This window comes from Macrobrachium nipponense, chromosome 31, assembly GCF_015104395.2.
Source record: "Macrobrachium nipponense isolate FS-2020 chromosome 31, ASM1510439v2, whole genome shotgun sequence".
NCBI lineage: Eukaryota > Metazoa > Arthropoda > Malacostraca > Decapoda > Palaemonidae > Macrobrachium > Macrobrachium nipponense.
The window spans coordinates 16157843-16180601 of NC_061093.1; the positions used below are offsets into that span (position 1 = coordinate 16157843).

General features: G+C 45.9%; 1 pseudogene; it reads right to left on the bottom strand.

Annotated features, from left to right (window-relative positions):
* LOC135206647 (cyclin-dependent kinase 12-like) overlaps positions 1-22759 on the bottom strand; it is a 193077-nt pseudogene that overhangs the window by 157349 nt on the left and 12969 nt on the right.

Here is a 22759-nt window from a genome sequence, read left to right on the forward strand (position 1 = left end):
GAGAGAATGATGAAGAGGCGTCCACACTCATCCTGGGTGTCGAGTTTCTTCAGACAGCTCCGTCGCGCCTTCACAGGACAAAGCAGCATAGCCTTCGTATCGGAGGCGGTGAAGTCCATTAGGGAGGGTGGTTATTGTGAAGGACTCGAACCAATCGTCAGTTACCGAAGGGTTCTGAGTCTTCGCTACGAAGATCGGTACGAAATCGAGCGTCACCAATCCCCATCCCTTTGTGCTTGACTTCTCAAGAGAAGTCATGCAGTTACCTAAGACGAAAAGAAGGGGATAGTCGTATGACCTATCCCTCTTCTCGACTTTGGTTATGTACAGTACTCATACTGACAAGCTATTAAGACGAAGTAATGATTGCTCTGGAACAACCGAACTAAGTCCACAGAATAGTTCGTAAACTGACTTCGGGCGCTCTGACAGCTGCGACTGACTGGTCGGAATCAGTAGAGGCAAGTTGGTCCAAGCATTCCGGGTAAGTCACGTGACCTTCGCCCTTTAAAGAGTTATGCTGAGAGACCAAACAAATAAAATATTTGTTAGTCACCGATGCCGGACGGCGCGGCGATGATTCTCTTAATGCATAAGCTCAAAAGGCGAAAGTCAATTGCCTTCAAAAGACCGAGGTCCCTGATGGCAAGAAAATCTCACATACGTTGAATCTCAGCTTAAGGAGAAACAACACTATGTGACGTTGAAGACGAAGGTAGGCAATGAATGCAACCTACGTCTTCCAGCTGAATCGAGAGAAGGAATCTCAAGATTCTAAACCTGTGCTTACAAATGACTGAAAACGCTAACCGCCATTTCATTGCTGTCTGGTGTGCAGTGAAAGCGGGCGTTCTTCAGTAATGAAACACAGGGGAGAGCCGCCTGAAGCAACTACTGCTCATGGGCTGAACGTTTAGGAGTAGAGCTGGCAGGTGTGGGAGTAGGCGATGTCTTTCAATACATCTGCTAATCCGGGGTGAACAATGAACAATTGCACACCTCCGAATAAAAGATATTTTGAGGACAAACTCAGATTCCGCAAAAATCATTCGCATTATCGAGATACGATGCAGCAAGAGACTATTACAGAATTCTGTTTACCGTGCGGTAAAAACAGAAAGATGAGAGTCGAATAGATATCTCTGTTTAAAAATTCTCGCAATACCGAAGACGATGAATACTAGCCGTCACAGCAGTAGATGGTCATCATGTATGCGAGAATCCCCGTTAATCAGACTTAAGTCCGTGATTGTTGGGCAGAGATACGGTTGGTATTCAATCAAAGCAGGTGAGAAAGACATAACCAACCGTCCATCTCAAAGCGGCAGCTGGTACTGAAATGCCTCGGGCAATTCAATACGCATAGCTGTCGCTGACTCGTCATCCTGAGTTGCCAAGTAATCCTTTCCACGAAGGAATGCGTTCGGCTAGAACCACCGAGCATAAAAAGATATGCTCGAGCAATTATATTTATGCGAAACGAATTTCGGTAAATATAAAAGCTTAAATGGTGTTGTTGTGACCACACCATAAGTATATAAAATTGAAACTGGAAACTCCTGGGAGGTTGCAGGCAACCCGAGTTGCAGTTCAATTAGAATACTTTTCGTCTAAGTCGCAATCCGTAGAATAACCAGGATATGCGCCTACCCCTCGGACCATTCAACTGCTTAGCAGAATCATGTCGCGAGGTTAATATACGTAGTATATTTGTAGGATTCTGAACAACGATCTCCATCCTAATTCTTTCCTTCAAGAAAACAAAATAAGGATTGGAGATCGACCACCTTCGGTCTCTATCAAAGAGAGTGAAGAAGTCTTCCTCGAAGGAAAGCTTCAATGGTGAACAGAATACTAAGACGATAGTTCAAGCCAAACTGGATATTCCCGTCCGTTCTTCTCTATTCCAGGTTGGTCGCCTATTGTGAGATAGTCTTCTTTCAGCAGCAGTCTTCTTCCTAATGCTAGAAAATTCCAGGAATTCGAGCATAGGCGAGGTTTCCCGATTATCGTGTAACATATCGGGGATTCTCGTCTCGCTCACTTTGGACCGTGGTCTCGCCTAAGTGTTTGGAGATCGTAAGAAACTCTAACACTCTGAATGCGCTAGAAATTCCGTAGAATTCTAAGCAGTCTGCGAAACTTCCCCCGAATTCGTCAAACGATATCGGCTGGTGGTCCTTCTCGATTCCCCCGTAGAGAAATCGAGAATGGGGCAGGATCCCCTCCTCAACGACCGGGGCTTTACGTCAGGTAGGACCCGAAGGTCCCCGCGGTAGCGCAGTCCCCAACGTGGAATCCTACAGAGAAATCTCCTGTAGGATCCCTCCCCTTTCCCTCGTAGCCGTAAGGAGAGAGGGAATGGGGGAGGAATTGGATACTCGCTCGCCTTCCCAGTGGAACTAGCAGTTGGAGAAGAGTAGGAGCAGCCATCGCCTTGCTGCGATGGCCTCTCAGAGTCTGGGAAAACGTATCGTCAGGAGAAAACGTTTTCCCGAGGAGGGTTACGAACTCTCACTGTAGGTAAGGGTCTGCCGCCACTGTGAACGTCGTCTGGTGGGGCTGATCGACACCTGACAGGAGAGAGCCGGATACCGTGTCCTCCGACTCATTCCAGTCCGTCGAGGTCGAAACCTCTCAGGAGGACCGAAGAGTATAAACAAAATACGGTGTCCGAAGACACGTAGAAACGCCGCTGTCGCAGTAGAGGAGGTGGAAGTAGCTTGATCGACCGGCCAGAACTGAGAGAGCCTTCTTGTCCGGAGACGAGAGACTCTGGTTCAAGACAGAATCGGCAAGCTCCGATCGCGGCAAACCCACCGTCGGTTTGGGTTCCCTCTCGGGCCCCAAAACGACTCGAGGCAGAGACATGGGCTCTCGGCTGGTGGGAGCGGCGATCCTTCCCAGGTCGTTGTGCTGACGAATCAGTGCAATAACCTGGGCAAAGTTACTCTGAATCTCGGAAGTTACAGCGTCTTGAGGAGTAGGACCGTCCAGTCCCTCCAACAAGAGCAGCTCCCAGACCCTCCTCCTTCAGAAGAAGGACGCAGCAACAGATCCCTGACGGTTGCCTCCATCACTTGCGCGTACGTCCTGGTTGGTTCTAAGACAATACCTGGCAAGTGCGGTGTCGTGACGGGATCGTGAGCGGCGCACCTCTCACGATCACTCCTAGCTACCTCGCTCTTCCCGGTGTAGCCCGAGGAAGTTGACGGTAGTGGAGAGACAGACCTGACGCTCACCCCCCGCTCGCTGGCAGGACCAGCGTACGTGGGGGGCTGCAGCCGATCACCAACCTGCGGTGGGGATCGATCTGCAGGCCATGGCCGTGCCGCTCACATGTGGCGAGCGGCTCGACTGAGCACGTCGACCCCGGTCCCGTGCGTCAGACGAGCTGCTGCTGGTCACCGTATCCGCCCGGTCCCTGTGGGAGCGGCGGTCAGGTGACCTGCAGAGCTCGCTTTCGCGGTTGTGAGACCGTGGAGCGTCCTCGCGGCACGTCAAAACCGCTGGTACCGTCGGTCGAGGGGACCTGGGGGACCTCTTCCCAGCCTCAACCTGTGGCCGGTCAGAGACCGTCACGTCCACCCGAGAGGTACCGGCTGGTCGCTACGAGAGCGGCCGCTGGCCTGGCGAGAGTCCACCTGAGCGGCTCTCGACAGTCTTCTGCTCCGTGCCTTGGTCATGCGCTGAGCGAACTCAGGCGTCTTAACTTTGGCTGCACGGTCACCCGAAGGAGACCGTACACTCGGAACTTCTCGCGGACTAGAAACCGAGCCGGTACCTGGCTTAACAGCAGAGCTGCCAAGACCAGGCGAGGGTGTACCAGCGGTAGCCAGCACACCCTTGGTCCCCGTCTCTTCTTCTTCTCAGAAAGGGGAGACGGGCCCCGTTCCCGAAGGAACAGGAGGCCACCAGCAGAAGAACCCCCCAAAGTCACACCGGAGTGTGACGAGCCCTTCGAAGTTCCCGAAGGAGTCTTCTTAGGGGGAAAACCCCGGTTACCAGCTGGTCGCTGGCCTGGCAAGAGTCACCTGAGCGGTTCTCGCCAGCCTTCTGCTCCGTGCCGTGGTCTTGGCGCCGAGCGAACTCTGGCGCCGAAACTTTGGCTGCACGGTCTCCCGAGGGCAGAGCGATACACGTCGGGATCTCCCACGAACGAGAGACCGAGCCGGAAACCTGGCGTAGCGGCATCGCCGCTAGCACCAGGCGAGGAAGTACCAGAGCTAACCGATACTCCTCTGGTCCCCGTCTATCTCTTCCTTACAGAAGGGGAGACGGGCCCCGCTCCCGAAGGAGCAGGAGGACCAGCAGAAGGACCCCCCGTCCCACCGAGGTGGGACGGGCCCTTAGAAGTTCCCGAAGGAGACTTCTTAGGGGGGGGGAGGCAGCCTTCTTCTTCTTCGGCTTATGGGCCTTAGAAGTCGAAGGGGAAGAGGCAGCAGCAGACGAAGACGAAGATGACACCTTCCTCTTCTTCGTCAGCTCACGCAGGACAGTCGTCAGGTCCTCCATCCAGGCCGGAGTCGGGCCTATTGCCGAAGCAACACGGCCCGACTGCACCTGTCCGGAAGGACCTGGGACTGGGGAAGACACACCATGGGCAGGAGCAGCATGGACAGGCGCAGGAACCAGGAGCGACAGGAACAGCAACCAGCTCAGGAGCGGCAGGAACAGCGGCAACGGTAAACACAGAAGGGACAGCTAAGCCAGTAGCGGGAACCACATCAGCGACAGTACGGCAGGGCCCAGCCATCGCAGTAGAATCATCGGCAGCCAGCGGGAACCTGGTACTGGCGGCCGGTCCAGGGGCGAGCTGCTGGAACAGCGGAAGTCTGGGCAGGCAACACAAGGAAAAACACGGCCGCGGCGGCTACCCTCCTCGGTACGGCGGCGACCGGCCCTAGAAGCGGCAGACGGCGTCACCGACACAGCATGGGAGTGTAGACCAGCGGGGGGAAGCAGCATAAGCGGCGTGAAGATTGTAGTGGAGACCGCTCCAAGGTCACCGCCCCACCCCGACCTCGCTAGACGCTGCAGCAGATCGTGGATGCTAGGCACGCCCTGCAGCCGCAGTGGCCCATACCTGTCCAGGTCGTTCTCCCACGGATGTAGCACCTGCGGTAGCACAGACAGATTTTTAGTAAGAGGGGTTCCCTCACGCACGGGGGGGAGACATGCCCACCCCAACGAACGGAAGGAAGACCCCAAATACAAAATACGAGGAAGCTGAGCGGGGGGCAGGAAAGAAGACGAAGAATCGGATACCAAGGGAGTCGCGGGAGAAGCTTTCCGACGACTTCCTGCAGAATGCCTTCGCTTTCCCCTAGCCCCCGCACACAGCAGTGAAAGTAATATGAAAATGAAACAGAATACTGCACTTGCGATTCACTTCATAGAACTTAAAGGGGGAAGATCAATTCCCGGTAAGAGCGGAAACTTGATCCATATAATATGATGCTATCATATATATATATGAAAATGACAATACTGCACTTGCGATTTTCACTTTCACAGCAATAAATCGTAAGGATTAATTCCCGGGTAAGAGCGGAAATTGATCCAAAATTAAATTTGATGCAATTAATAAATGGAAAAATGAAAAGAAACTGCATTGCGAATCCACTTTCATTGCATTCTATTCATACAAAATAAGAGGCTCGTGCGAGCGCAATCAAGCTCTCGGCAACGAACGCACAGGGCAAAAATAAAAATATAATGAAAAAGAGTACTTACATCTTTCAATTTACACACTTTCGCCCAAAATACTGACTCGGGCGGAGAGCGAGCCCCGCCCGCCCTCGGCACCGAGACATAATTCAAATTCAATTTCATGAAAAGAGCGGAAATCGCCGCCTCTACGGCGATAGCTCCATGTTGATTTCATAATTAAGTAATGAAATGAAAACAGTAGTACTTACAGTTTCATTTTCAAGATCCAAACAAACAAAACCATTAGTAGAAAACAACAATATAAAACAAAGCCAGAACGACGATGAAACGGGCAGAGGAGCGATGACGAATCACGTCCTTCACGAACCCCCGCAGGCCGAAAGCAAAAGTGGTTCTTCACCTCTCGGGCGCAGCGCACGATTCGGACAAGCAGTTAACTACCGTTCTCCCCTTGTTCGAAGCTTACGACCGTCCAACCCAGCTGCCGCTAGTTACCTCCTATTGTTAAAGGACCAGAGGGTTTGTATTAGTATCGGACCAAACAAAAAGGTGATTACAGAGACCACAGTCCTAGCGAGTTAGCCAAGCGTTACTTTTTATCTTAATTTTATTATGCTGATCGCACCTAATGGTACAGATATAAGCTTACTTTAACACTTGGTAGATTCATTCATACAATCATGTATAAAGGTCTTAATGGTACCAAAAACAGCAAATAGTAAATATATAAAAAAAAAAAAAAAAAAAAAAAAAAACAAACAAACAAACACAGGATGGCAGAGGGAAACGACAGAAAATTGAGGACAAAAAACAAAAGTAGCTTGGGATTGTTAAGAGGAAATCTTAATCACCAATAGATCAGTTAATAAAAGCCAATGAGCAACAATGTTACAGCTGTCAAGAGCATGCTTGCATAAGGCAGGCTAGGCAAATGGTGTAGCAGTTGTTACTCTAGCACATATTAAAAGCTACCCAAAACCATGTTAGTAAAAGGCAGGTTAGTTAGTGCAGAATATGTAGACCAATTTCCCCTACATACATATATAACATTTGCAAATTTAAGCCATCTTACCAAAAGCATGCAAATGAGGGTTAAACTATGCTTTGCTTAATCCAAAAAAAAGCCTTAGAGCACTTATTCTATTCATTAAATATAGTTAATAAAGACTTTGAATAGATGCAGAATAATGAAAGATAAACTAAGGTGGTGGAAAACCAATTCACATGTACCATGTATCATTTAACGATTAGGTATACGTATATCTGAATGAAGAAATTTTCCCCGATAACAGGTTGACACAAGGGTTTTGAAATATCTGAGCTGAAAATTTTACTTTAAATGTGTCACAAGCTTGAGGCAAATTATTTAGAGAAGTAATCTCTATGAAGTACATAGTGTCTAGAATTCATGTTCATTTGTTTTCCATACAGCCTGCTACAGGCAAGCATACTAATATCACCCTAGCTTAAATGTTGCCAATTAACTGTGCAGTAAAATAATTAAAAATCAAACATAATAAATTATTACAGAAATTATAGTTTTTCTTTACAGCAAAAAATATTGTCATTTGCTCTCCTATTCCAGCACAAGTTTCACCACTTATGTTTTACTGCTTCAAGTATGTATGTATGTATGTATGTATGTATGTATGTATGTATGTATGTATGTATGTAATGATGTATATATATATATATATATATATATATATATATTAGTTATATATATATATATATAGATATATATCTTATATAGATATTATATATATATATATATGTAATATATATATATATATATATATATATATGTATATAAAAAAAAAGCTCAGTACAGAACAAGAAAGAAATTAATTATATACTGCAGGCCTCAAACCCCTTTTCAACACTATTCCTTGCCCAACTACTTCATAAACATAATCTGCTTTATGACCATTTACACTTTGGCAAGTCTGCCTCAAGATTCAAAATGCAATGGCTTTTTTTTTTTTTCTATGAACAAAATCACATCCAGTAATAACAAGAGCAATCTCTTCACTGTCACTGAGCATACTACTGTAATTCATAATTTCATGTTATTCAAGTATTCATAACCAGGAACATCTACTATATCAGTGCTTCTTGAGCATTATCATCAGTTCAGCAAGTTTTAAAAAATAACAAGGCTTAAATTGATCCAACAAAGTGTGCACTAATGCACCAGCCACTAGCTTTTAATAAAAATACCTACTCAGACACACTATTACTTGAAAGTTCATAGTGAAGATAGTCTGAAATTGTTCTGCCTTTACCAAATTTCATATCATTATTGTGTCTGAAATCTTTCTTACTAGCAACTCTCCTTTCAACATCATATAAAGTAACTTTACTGCTCAAAAACTCACAACAGTCAGCTGAACACTGAAATATTTCTTCAAGGTATTAGTCTCTCTCTACTATTAAATAACCTCACCACTTCCATTTATGAACAAACCTTAAATTCATGATGATTTGATGCATGCAATGTCAACATTTAGAAAATAGTTCCTGACTAATACAAACATAGCCTACCCAGTGGAAATTTAATATCATCTGGCTAACAAACTGTCATCAATGATGAGGAAAGCCATCCCTATTAATTAAAAGTTTGTACAAACTTCATCTGAAGAGAGCAATGTATTACTTCAAATGTATAGGTTCCACCACAACCCAAACTGTTCAATTTTCATGCAAGAGGTTAAAGCACTAACATCAAAACAAGTTCATGCCAATTTTCATCAAACATTATGAAGAGCATTTGTTAATGCAGACAAGGCATAAATTTGATCCCACATACCTTGGAGAGTGTCCTCTACTCACACTACGACTTCTACTCTGACTTCTGGTCCTACTCCTTCGTCCATGCGAATGATAATCCCTGTCCTTGTCCCTTCTTTTCTTCTTTTTCTCCTCTTTGCTAGATGTGGATGCTGCATAATATCTGCTACTGTGAGGAGGAGTTTCTGGGATGTCAATGTATGTCACGGGGCTTCGAGTACGTGACCTTTTCCGGTTATACTGAGGCGCAGGTGGTGTATGAGCACGATGTGACCCTCGCCTTGGAGAACCTCTTGAAGGTGGGGTCATGTTACCACGCCTCTGGGCTGGAAGAGGTGGTGTTACTGGTCTGCGAGGACTTATATGATGGCCCCTACCGGATCGATCATAGCTCTTTGACGGAAACATAGGCTGAGGAGGTGGTGGAGTTGTATGACGGGCACTACGATGTCGAGGGGGGCTTGGTGTATGAGGTGATCTATGAGGTGGTGTACGTTCTCTAGTTCGATGCTGTGACGTATGAGGTGTGTGGGATGGTGGAGTTCTTCTTAACTCACCACTACGAGCATGATTTGCTTCAGGCAAAGGCTGAGGATGAGAGGCGTAAGATTAGGTTCCTCTTCATTAGAGGTAACAGGACTTGGTTCCTCACCACGACTTCTAACTCTTGACGGTACAACCCAACAGATCTTGGATCATGACTAGGGACACGGGAAACAGTTTTTTTACACAAGAAGGGTCTTTCAGTAATTTCATCAATCGGAAACTCAACTACACTGCCATCAACAATGGCACCATCTTCTTCAAATTCTGGACTTCCACTTCTAGATTTATGCTTATTTTTCTTTTTCTTTTTCTTTAGTAATATGGGACTACGCGAGCCACGCATTACGATTTACGTTTCTTTCTTTTCATGCTTCCTTTTCTTTTCCTTTTTGTGTTCCTTTTTACGGACACGAGAATGATCTCGGTCAGTTCTGAGGCGTACGTGAATGATGGTAAGGATCTCTATGATAATACTCACTTCGAGCATCTAAGCTACGACGATCTGGGGACATGGCCACAGGGTATGGGACCAAGGGGCGGGCACTGGTGAGAGGGGTGTGGAGTGAAGCTGTGGGAGATGTCTCAACTTCTCCTTCACTATGTAAGGGTTCTCTTGGAGGAGGTCTTAAAGGACTTGTTCGAGAACCGTACGAGGGGCTCCTGCTCAGGTTTGAAGTGTAAGCACTTGGACTCACCCTTGGACTTGGCCTTGCCGGCTTGGTCAAAGCACGCTGTTGAGGGTTCCTGTTAAACCTGGGGACTGATAACAGGGCTTTGACCCAGGGCTGTCTGTGATCTCTCCTGCCTCCGGCTGAAAATGAAAATTCTCTGAACTGACGTCATAAGTATTCAACCAGTAGACCGAGGGACTCACGAGGTGATAGAGACCGGGGGAGGCTCCTACGGTGATGAGAAGAAACGGGGGAGCTCCGAGGAGCTCCCTTGACACGTTTTTCACTGTTCTTCTTATTCTTTTGTGTTGGGGGACTAGCTCGACCTCTTCACTGTTGGGAAACAGTGGTAGTAGTGCTGAGGCTCGGCTGTTGGTCATGGTTCTCAGTTTCGTCATCTTGATCTAGGTCAGAGAGAGAAGAAAAGCTCTCATCAGACTCAATTGTCTCATGGATACTCGGCATGTCCTTGGTCACTGGCAACCACGCCACACAAACACAAGCCCATGGTTTCTCCACAACCAACCTCCAGCACCACCACCACAACCTTACAGCTCATCATAAAACTGCTCAAACCTGAAAAAAGAAAAAAAGTGGTAAAATGTAATATGAAGGGAGGAAAAAAAAAAAAAAAAAAAAAGAAACAATATGAAATGGTCCCCCGGTATTCTCGAGGATGCGTAACCCCCAACCCCCCCAAACCCCCCCCCCCCCCCCCCCAAAAAAGAAATATTAGAACCCGTGGACAGTTGGAATCGCCACGAAAATGCTTAAAACCTCCTATTTTGTTAGTTAAAAATAAAACCCACTAAAATGATATTGTTATGATACAATAAAGTTTGTTCATAACTTACCATGGCAGATACTATTATATAGCTTGTATTTTCTGGAAGATACCGACAGAATCTTTTAAAAACTTCCGAAACACACCACGCAGTGGTCGGCCAGGTGGTTAGTACCCATTCCCGCCGCTGGGAGGCGGGTATCAGGAACCAAAAAATTCCCATTTTCCCTATCATAATTTTTACTTTCACTGTCCCTGAGGGAGGTGGGTGGTACTTGATTATATATATCTGCCAGGTAAGTATGAACAAACTTTATTGTATCATACAATATCATTTTGTTCATGAAACTTACCTGTCAGATATATATATAGCTGAATCCCACCTTTGGAGGTGGAAGGGACAGAATAGAAGGGGGATTTTTTGGGAAACAAATGCATGCAGATGATTTACATCTTGGTTCCACCTGTTAGCATAGCTGGCTTCGTGGTTACTGCCACGTAGTCTGCTTGTGCTACTAGAAGTTGCCAGCGAGGTAGAGACCTATATAGCTGGTGCACTCCAGATGATCTGTCACAGGGGCGAGACCACGACGTGACTAGACCATATTGACCATACCATGAGGGCTAAGAAGTAAATAAAAAAAATATATATATATATAAAATATATATCACCACCTGACCAACCTAGCCAAAGTTAAGGTGTGTTAACTAAGGCTTAAGAGTTAAGAAGTCGCCGTTGTCGGCGACTCAACAACTAAATTAAGAGCTCTTCCTAAACCATTTTCTACAGGATAGGATGACTGGTACTTCTTGCCCCCAAGATTGTGTCTGCAGACACGTATGGCCCTAGCGAGCAGCAGATCTCATATGCCATCTTCACATCTCGCAGGGAGTGTGAAGTGAACACAGAGTTGCTTCGCTAAAACATTGGTAACACAGGGATGTTGCTGCGAGCCATGCTCTGTTGAAATGCTTCCGAGGCAGCGCACCCTCAACCCGTCGAGCATTCAGGATAAAAAAGATTTCCAAATCTTTGTGCAAACACAATGAAGGAAGGGCATTTTTGAAAGCAACTGCCTTGAAACACTAAAGCCAGGGTGTTCTTCGATATGGGCAAGTCAGGTCTTTTTCGGAACACTGCAGATTGCCCGAATGACTTCGACTTTCTTGAGTTTTATGTAGATAAAACTTGAGAGACCCGACAGGGCACAGGACTCTCTCTGGCTCCTGCCCACTAACTTGTGCCATCCTTGCTTCCAAGCTCCTGGTCCCAAGGACAAAACGGGTTACCATTCTTAGGCCACAACGGAAGGGTTAGAGAGCACACCGCCTTGTGTTCTCTAAAGCCAAAACTTGTGACGATGGCTTAAAATCTCACTAACCCTCTTTGTCGTATCTAGGGTGGTTAGAAGAAGGCCTTCCTGATCACATGCAAGAAGTTAACAGGTAGGAGAGGTTCGAATGCTTTGACATCAAGAACTTCAGACTACGTCTAAGTTCCATATTGAAAGCTTCCGATCTGGGACAATGGCACCAAGTCAGTCCGTCTGTACTAAAGTCAGGTGACCGACCAGTTTGACCAGTCAGACGAATCAAGGACAGCAAGGCTGTACCCTGAAGACCATAAGGCACTATTCTTCGCTGAAGGATGAGTGTCTGGACTGCCTGGGCGATTCAATCTAAGCAAACCTTGGGGGTGTATCAACGCAACCCAACGTCGTCAGCGAATTCAACTCCTGACTCGAGCTTGGTAGCAGGAGAAAGGATGCAGAGGAAGCAAAAAGGCGATTCAGTCCCGAAGGAAGCCTGCAGTCCAACCTGGTCTCATGTTACACCATTACACGATCATCGGGGGTGTATAAATGCAACCGACTTCGTCAACAAGAAACTCAGGGCTACTATATGTCGCCTGATCTCGCACGAGTGCCCTGACTCCGAGAAAAACAGTGAGACAAAAAGTAGATGATGAGCGAGGTTCGAGATTCCACAGAACTCAAAGATCGTGAAGGGCTTTGTTGTTTGACAGACGCACAAATCTCTGAGCCCAAAGGCCGTCAACAACATATTTGCGTATTCTTTAATAGTTGTGACTGCCAGCTTATCCCATTCTTCAGACGGAAATGGAAGACGGTAATCTTATTCCTGTCACATCTTGATAGCCTGAACGTTAGTCAGACTCAGAGCGGAGATGTATATAGGTAGTTATAGGTACCTTTCGAGTTAGAGTAGTACGACTGCTCTCGGAAAAGGTCCGGCTTGGAAAGGTAACCTAGGAAGTAATGTGACCTCTGTGAATCCAGGATCCTGAAGGCCAACATGGGGCGATCAGCGTCATTGTCGCTCCCTGTGACGTCATAAATCCTCTTATGACATTTCCTAAGAGATTGAAAAAAGGGGAAAAGAGACTAAAATATCCATCCCCGTTTCAATATCATAGGATGGCGTTTAATGGTACCGATCCCGGATCGAGAATAAGGGAGCAGAAAAGAAGAAGCCTCTTCGTCCTCAACATATCGAAGAGAAGAATGAAAGGGCGTCCCTAAAGTCTCCACAACTCTCAACTTACTTCTAAAGAAAGATTCCACTCGGAAGTCAATAGTTGCTGCCGTCGATCTAGACGATTCGTACGGACTTTTGCAATCCTGTAACGAACCTCTAGAGGATCGTTACATTCTACACCTGTTGTTATAATAGGCTTTCTCGTAAACTCGAACAGGGACCGAGAAGATACTTCTTAAGATATGAGAGAGCTGTGGAATATCAGAGTTGATCTGGACCACTGGTTCCCAAAACTCGTTACGAGGACTGGAGGGACTACCGAATCGCTTTTACTTCTTTCAGATTAAGATCCAAGACATCTGAAACCCTATCCAGATGTCCGGCACCTTCTTTCTATCACCTCAGGTGATAAACGCACTGAGAGATGTTCAGAATCATTCCTAGATCTTGAATAATATTTCAGTTTCCCGGTAGGAGAAAACTGTGGTCTGAATTGCAGTCTATTGCGGGGAAACAAACTTCTTCAGGAAGGAAATGGTCCCCAGCAAGCTCATCCATTCCCTCCCCGAGTATGCTTACTTCCCTAATAAGGCTGCCGCTTCGCCTAAAGCAGGAGAGCATATAAAAGTGCAATGTTGCGGTAGACTCGTAGTTCTATACCGTGCGGTAACGAGCACCGAAAGGATTAAGAGATAACTCTGTTGAACATATAAGGCAAAAACGAATGCAACGTTTATTCATTCACGTAAGAAATCCCCTCAATCTTAGGCTAAAGTCCGTGATTGTAGGGCAGAGATACAGTTAGTCAGTCAATCCCGCAGGAGAGACGTAACCGCCAGCACAAGAGATCGGTTACGTCAGTCAATCCCGCAGGAGAGACAGTAACCGCCAGCACAGAGATACGGTTAGTCAGTCAATCCCGCAAGAGAGAGACGTAACCCACCGCGCATGACAGCGCCCGATCTGTTACTGGCTCGGTTGGACTGGAGGGACAGACACAGCGTGACAGCAGCAGCCAGCAGCTTACGAACGTCGTCTCTTAACTTTATGTCTGGGTTGCCAGCTACCCGCCCTATTCTACGAAGAAATAGGTCCGTTATTTTTGAGCAGAAAGACTCTCAAGCTGGTATATTTAAGCGAAACAGAAAACGCTAAATATATAGATGCGTTTGTGTCGTCAGAACACTACCATACAACGGTAAAAGATAAATCGGAAACTCCTGGAAGGCTGCAGGGAGTAACGATTAAATGTCCTTAAAATAGACAATAGACCTCTCGGTTGCCATCCGAAGAGGTAACTACAGCAAGAGTATATGACTTGAACCAACCAGAAGTAAATAAACGCAAGGCAAAATATGAAATTATATCACAATAAAGTTTGTTCATACTTACCTGGCAGACATATATATAGCTGAATTCGGAAATACAGCTACATACATATCTGACAGGCAAGTTTCATGAACAAAACTTAAGAGAATCGAAGCAGTCAGCTCAAGCTTCTTATGTTACTGGACATAAGCGTTCATTGACGTAGTCTACAAGTCTATTTCTTGTACGAGTCTGCGAATGACGAATGAGAGCTCTTCCGAATCTTGTCAATAAGAGCTTATTCGCTTACGCAATATCAAGTTAATGAGATGTTTGTCAATGAGAACTAACCCATTTACGGGACAAAGAGATATTTTGTCAATGAGGGGATACCCACTTACTTGACAAACGAAAAGTATATTGTCAATGGGGGAAAGTCACTGAATTGACAAAACGTAATCCAGGGAGTCAAGCATTTAATTTTTTCGATTCACGTCTCAAACGAGGAAGGGGCAAGAATCCTGTTAGAGACTGGGCTTACGGCAGGTAGAACGACGATGTTCAATTCGGCAGCGTAGTCCCGACTAGAAACTAACAAAATCTATCATCTGAAAAACCCTTTCAGATGGGCTAAAAAGCTTGCAAAATTATCCTGGGCAAGAGGAAGAAACTCTCCAACCAGCTTCCTCTCCCGTATCACAACTAATGCCTGCTAAAGCTTAAAATTTATTGGCAGTATGGCAAAGGAAGTCCTGTCTGCGCTTTCCTGAAGAGCGTCCTTTTGATGAGTGCCTTTGCAAGAATCCCACTGAACGTTGCCGAGAGTCCTGACGTGCAGGACATCGAGCCTTACATAACCCGTAACTGCCTTATCGCAAAGTCTTTGACTGCGGTAGTGGCAACTTAAATTTATTGGCAGAATGGCAAAGGTTGCGGTATGGTAGAGCAAACGAGATCTTCCCTTGAGCTTTCCTTAACTCCATCCACCTATGCGAAAAGCAATATTAATTGACAGAGACCTCTTGAATCCACGAAACCCGATGTCTTGCTGGGTTTCGAAGAAGAAGTTGTCTGTTCACTTTAAACTTCCTCCGAAGCACTGCCTACTTCACATTCTTTGCAGGTGAGGTAGAAGGTATCACCGGAGGTAGAGATAAACATTCTTTAGGCCCATATCTGAAACAAGAGCTTGAAGAGTTCAACAGAAACGTTCAGCCAGGCGACACACCTGGCGTGCGCTGGTGCACGCTCGCGTCCACTGGAGCGCGCTCGGCGTCCACCTGGAGCGCGCCTCGGCGTCCACTATGGCGCGCACATTGGCCGTCCCAACTGGCGCGCAACTTTGGCGTGCACCCGCGCGCGCCTGGAGTCCATCCGAGCGTCCCGGGCGTCCGCTCTCAAAAGCTTCCTGCTACTATGACTTCTCTTACGTATTTCTTGGTGGAAAGACGGACACGAGTTCAGGCGACGTTCGCCTTCTTACTTCTCACTGAAACGCATAACGAGAGAGAGAGAGAGGACGTGAAGCATCCTCTCTATAAAGCTTTCTATTTAGGGGCGCGAGTCCTTCCGAAAGCTCCAACCCCTGCATGGGGAGGACGCTTCGGAGGACGAGAAGCAATCTTTCAGGATTCGTGCACGCGCACTGCACTTTGGCAGTCTGGGGATTTTCATCAGAAACTGCCGAAGGCACGCCAGATCGGTGGGGGTTCCTTGTAACCCTCCTTAGGCTTTCGACATGCTCCCTCCCCGGGTCCTGGGAGTCAAGCAGAGGTCCCGGCCTAGAGGCGAAACGAGGCCGATCTGACGCATCCTCCACTACACAAGGGGTATCACTGCACTTCTGCACTTCACTTTTACTCTCTAAAGCAAGCACTTTCGATTCTAAGATACGAATCGAAAGAGTATCAGAGAAAGGGCAATTCCTCTACAGACACTGCTTAGGGCCCGAAGGCAACACTGCAGGGTTAGGAGTAACAATTACAGAAGTAGCACTTCCCAGCAATGAAGGAGAGCGAGCACCTCTCGTAGACATATTCATAGCCCGTAGGCCATACTACAGGGTTAGGCAAAATAAAGTCTACAGGAAGGTTAGCAGGTTCACTACCTGGACTTTTGTTACTGATTAAACTGCGGTCAACCATACGAATCATACGTCTTCCTTACGGGAATTAGAACATGTTTACTGATTAATTGCGTACATACGAATCATACGTCTTCCTTACGGAATTAGACATGTTTACTGATTAATTGCTACAATAAATAACGTCTTCCTTACCGAAAATTGACAGTTACTATTGCGTATACGAATCATACGTCTTCCTTACGGAATAGACAAAGTCTCACACTCCTTACATGACAAATCTCAACAAAGAAGCAAGACCCATACCCCTCGTACATACCAAGTGCGGATCTACCGAAGCTTTCGGTAGCCACACCCTATCTTTGCAGACAACCCCGTCTGAAACTAGCCTAACTAGATTCAGATATTTTATGCAAAAATGAATCAAATTCAAATCAATTTAAGATAGCGTATGCCTAGCCACAAATCCAAGTAAATAAATCAAAAGACAATTAGGATACTTAGGGCAATGAAGTTTCCAAAATCCTAAGACGGAGGTACTGAAAACAGGTGTTTTCAGCACCAGCGACAGAAAAATTATGAATAGAAAATGGGAATGGTTCCTGATACCCGCCTCCCAGCGGCGGGAATGGGTACTAACCACCTGGCCGACCACTGCGTGTGTCGGAAGTTTTTAAAATTCTGTCGGACTTCAGAAAATACAGCTATATATATATCTGACAGGTAAGTTTCATGAACAAAAATTATTATACCTATTTTTTTAATAGTTTCATCACAAAAGTGCATTTTATAATGAAATTCATAAAAAAAAGAAAAAGGGAATTTGTGAATATTTCTCAGAAAAATACTGTGAATAGGCAAACTTCTACTGAATAATGGGGGGGAAATGTTCCAGAGAAGAATCTGTGAATGCACGAGTTCGCGAATACGGGGGATCCACTTTACACAAAACAAACTATAATTATGCTTTTTCATGAAGAATACTACATCATATCTAATGTAAGAAGCATAGTACGTATTATATACTGATCTTCCCAAAGTACACAAACAATAACAGAGATGTAACACTGACAGCATTTTGTACAGGATTTGAATCTTGCATTAGTATGTGCGTGATTACACAAGCTGGAGTTAAAAAATAGTGAACTAACAGACTAGATGATAATTGTAACTTATCATATCATATTAGTCAAACTTCAAAGCTATGCTTTCCCCTTATAACTTGTTAATTGTTCTCGCTGGTCTTTTTTATTCTATTTTTTTTTTTTTTTTAATTTGTCAACTTCACATTGCTCTAACATTTACTATTCACTTGAAAATGAACAAAGAGGCCAAGCCCCATGATTCCAAAATAACACGAGCGTCTATAAATTTGTCTTCTAATAAAGAACACGAGCGTCTAAAAATATGTCTTCTAATTTAAGGGGGCCGGCCGGAACCCCATATATGGGGGTCTTGGGCGAAAAAAATTCGTGGAGCTTCGTATGGCAATGGAGAATAATTATACAAAATATTTCGTCAAAATTCCCCTTACTTTTGTAGTTACATGGTAATTAGTAAACGTAACTCAATAAGCCAAAAACATTGATCCGTACAAGAAAATGCAATATTTCTTCTGTTATCGTAAATTTTGATAATCATTGTCAAAGAAATTGTGAGCAATGGCATCTGTAGATATTCCATGAGTCGCAGAAGGGAAGTCAGCTACCAACCACCTTTCCGTGCGAACACAAACCTCATGTAGCGTACACATTTGAGTTTCACCTTTGACATTCGCTTGCTTTTATGCATGTTCATCTTTGTTTCCGCAAGAATTTCATCATGCCAATGAGGAAAAGCAAGCAAAAATTATATTGTTATGATACAATAAAGTTTGTTCATACTTACCTGGCAAATATATATGTAGCTGTATTCTCCGAAGTCCGACAGAATTTCAAAACTCCCGGCACACGCAGTGGTCGGCCAGGTGGTTAGTACCCATTCCCGCCACTGGGAGGCGGGTATCAGGAACCATTCCCATTTTCTATTCAGATTTTCTAGTGCCACTGACCCCTAAGGGGAGGTGGGTGGGTACTTGATCATATATATCTGCCAGGTAAGTATGAACAAACTTTATTTTTTGTATCATAACAATATCATTTTTTTTCATGAAACTTTACCTTTTGTCAGATATATATATAATTTATTAATTATATATAATATTATGACTATAATATATATTATATTATATATATTACTAATATTATATATATTATACGATCAGATATACGTTATATATATATATATACGTATATATATATATATATATATATATATATATATATATTATCTATATATATATAATATATAATAATTATATATATATATATAATATATATATATAGCTGAATCCCACCATTGGAGGTGGGAAGGGACAGAATAGAATGATTTTGGAAACAAATTGCATGCAGATGATTGACATCTTGGTTCCCTACCTGTTAGCATAGCTGACTTCGTGATTACCGTCACCCAAGTTTGCTTTTGCTTTACTAGTCTCCAGCAAGGTAGTGACCTGTATAGCTGGTGAGTTCTAGATGATCTGTCAACGGGGGCGTGACCACAATGCGACTAGACCATATTGACCATACTCTGAGGGCAACGAAGCAAAAAACCACCACCTGACCTAGCCTATCAAAAGTTAACCCTACATAACTTTTAGGCTAAAGAAAGGGAAGTCCGCCTCAGGCGGCCGACCCCACAACCGTAAATCAACACAACAAAATTAAAAGCGCACCTAACCATTTTCTATAGGATAGGATTCGTGCTGCTTCCTGCCCCCAAGATTGTATCTGCGGAAATGTATGGCCCCAGCGAGTAGCAGTTCTCATATGACGTCTTCACATCCTGCAGGTAGTGCGAAGCGAACACAGAGTTGCTTCACCAAAATGTGGCACTCAGGATATCACTGAGTGCCATATTCTTTTGAAATGCCAGCGAGGTCGCGACAGCTCTTACCTTGTGAGCATTAACTTTCAAAAGTTTAAGATCACCATCAGGACAGGACGAATGGGCTTCCTTGATGGTGCTTCTCAAAAAGAACGCCAGTGCGTTCTTTGACATTGGTAAGTCTGGTCTCTTGATGGAACACCACAGATTGTCTGAAGGACCTCGACATTGTTTAGTTCTTTCCAAATAAAACTTGAGAGCCCTGACAGGTCACAGGACTCTCTCTGGTTCTTGTCCAACGATCCCTGCTAACCCCTTGATGTCAAAGCTCTTGGGCCAGGGGTTGGACAGATTTTCGTTCTTCGCTAAGAAGGAAGGGCTCAGGGAACACACTACATTGTGTCCTCTAAAGCCCACATGCTTACTGATGGCTTGAATCTCACTAACCCTCTTCGCTGTAGCCAGAGCGGTTAGGAAAATTGCCTTTCTTGTCACGTCCTTTAAAGAGGCAGCATGCAAAGGTTCGAAAGGACTCGACATTAGGAACTTTAGAACTATATCTAAGTTCCATGACGGAATCTTAGGCTGCGGTACTTTCGAGGTTTCAAAAGACCTCAAAAGATCGTGAAGGTCTTTATTGTTGGTCAGGTCTAAGCCTCTGTGTCGGAAGACAGCCGACAACATACTCTTGTAACCTCTAATCGTGGGAACCGCAAGCCTGTCAACATTCCTCAGATGGAGGAGGAAATCGGCAATCTGATTCACAGAGGTCGTGGAGGAGGAAATACCTTTCTTCCTACACATCCCCTGAAGACAGCCCACTTAGATTGGTAGACTGCTCGAGAGGAAGCTCTTCTTGCGTTGGCAATAGCTCTTGCCACCGGTCTTGAAAAACCTCTCACTCTGGCCAACTTCTCGATAGTCTGAACGCAGTCAGACTCAGAGCGGAGAGGTTTCCGTGGTACCTATCGAAGTGGGGCTGACTGAGTAGATCGACTTTCTCTGGCAGGGTCCTTGGGAAGTCCACTAGGAAGGACATGACCTCTGTGAACCAGTCGCTTGAAGGCCAAAACGGGGCGATTAGTGTCATTCTCGCTCCCTGTGATGCCGCAAACTTCCTGATCACTTCTCCCAGGAGTTTGAACGGGGGAAAGGCGTAGACGTCCATCCCTGTCCAATCCCATAGGATGGCGTCTATTGCTACTGCTCCCGGGTCGAGAACAGGGGAGCAGTAAACAGGAAGTCTCTTCGTCTTCGATGTTGCAAAGAGATCTACTAATGGACGTCCCCATAGTCTCCACAACTCTTGGCAGACCTCTAGATGAAGAGTCCATTCGGTCGCAAAGAGTTGATGTCGACGACTGAGAAGATCCGCCCGGACATTTTGAACTCCTGAAACGAAACTCGCCAGGATCATTATGTTCCGTGCTTTTGCCCAAAGAAGGATCTCTCTCGCTATCTCGAACAGGGACCGAGAGTGTGTCCCCCCCGTTTCTTGATATATGCAAGAGCCGTGGTATTGTCCGAGTTGATCTGGACAACTCGGCCAACAACTCGTCCCTCGAAGATCTGGAGAGCCAACCGAATTGCTTCCAACTCTTTGAGGTTTAAGTGCCAGGACCTCTGTTCCCCTCTCCAGAGGCCTGACACTTCCTCCATCCCCAGCCCACCATGGACGCGTCTGAGAACAACACTAGGTCGGGGCTCAGAAGGGTGAGGGACAATCCTTCTAAAAGCTTGACGGGATCGTGCCACCACTTCAGGTGATCCTTGACCGACTGAGAGATTCTCAAAGTCGCGACTAGGTCTTCCTTGTTTTTCCAGTTCTCCGCTAGGAAAAACTGGAGCAGCCTGAGGTGCAGCCTCCCTAGAGAAACAAACATCTCCAGCGAGGAAATGGTCCCCAGCAGACTCATCCATTCCTTCGCCGAGCATGTCTCCTTCCCTAAGAAGTTCTGCTGACGTTCCAGGGATGGAAAAGCTCGAAAAGCCGCTGAACCCATCTGAATCCCCAGATATACGATGGACTGCGTAGGGATCAGATGGGACTTTTCAAAGTTGACTAGTAGGCCTAGGGCGTTCGTCAGCTGCAACGTCGTATGAAGGTCCTCCAGACACCTCGACTCCGACGACGATCGGATGAGCCAGTCATCTAGGTAAAGTGAGACCCTTATTTTTGAGAGATGAAGCCATTTCGCATAAGAAGCGTGAAGACCATAGGTGCTGTACTTAGCCCAAAGCAGAGAGCTCTGAACTGAAAAACCTGTCCCTTCAAGACGAACCTCAGGAACTTCCTTGATTGAGGATGGATCGGGACGTGGAAGTAGGCATCTTGGAGGTCCAAGGACACCATCCAGTCCCCTGGTCTTAAAGCTCCTAGAACAGACTGAGATGTTTCCATCTTGAATTTTTCATTTCTTATAAAAAGGTTCAGCCTACTGACGTCCAGGACAGGTCTCCATCCCCTAGACTGCTTCGGAACCAGGAACAACCTGTTGTAGAAGCCTGGGGAATCTAACGTTACAACCTGTTCTACGGCTCTCTTCTCTATCATTTGCTCGAGAAGATCGAGCAGTATCTGTTGCTTCGTCGGCTGGTATGAGGGCGACAGGTCTATGGGCTTCGTGCTCAACGGAGGTACTGAGAGGAAAGGTATCATGTAACCTCTCTCGATTATCTTGAGGGACCAGGTGTCCGTCCCTCTTACTCTCCATGCCTCTGCAAAGAATGAGTCTCTCGCTCCGACCGGTGTCTGAAGGGCAGAGACGTCACTTCCTCCCTTTGGGTTTTGAGGAGGTCCTGCCTCTAGAGTAGCCCCTTCCTCGAGGAGAAGCTCTCGGGGAAGCTCCACCATGAAAGGGCTTAAACTTCTTCTTGGGGGCTTGTGCGACTCGGGTAGAAGACTGGGCCGTACGATGTCTAGAAGACTGGGTCAAGAGGTCCTGCGTCGCCTTTTCCTGAAGGTTAATGGACAGATCCTTCACCATGGACTGCGGGAAGAGATGTGAAGAAAAAGGGGCAAACAACAACTCTGCCCTCTGTGCAGCAGACACTGACTTTGCTGTAAAGCTGCAGTATAGCGCACGTTTTTTCAGGAGGCTGGTAGCGAGGTGGGATGCCAGTTCATCGGAACCATCCCTGACTGCCTTATCCATGCATGCTAATACACTGGATAACTCTTCTAAAGAAATCGAGTCAGGGCTCCTGGACTGCAGGTCCAGGGCCCCCAAACACCAATCCAGGAAGTTAAAAACTTCCAATGTCCTGAAGATTCCTTTGAGATGGTGATCGATTTCCGACACCGTCCAGGAAACTTTAGCCGAGGGAAGGAAAGATCTCCTCGGAGCATCTACCAGGTTGGTAAAATCGCCTTGGGAAGAAGAAGGAATTTTCAAACCCGCTTCCTCTCCCGTCTCATACCAAATTCCAGCTCTTCCGCTTAGCCTCGCTGGAGGAAGAGCAAAGGAAGTCTTGCCCCGC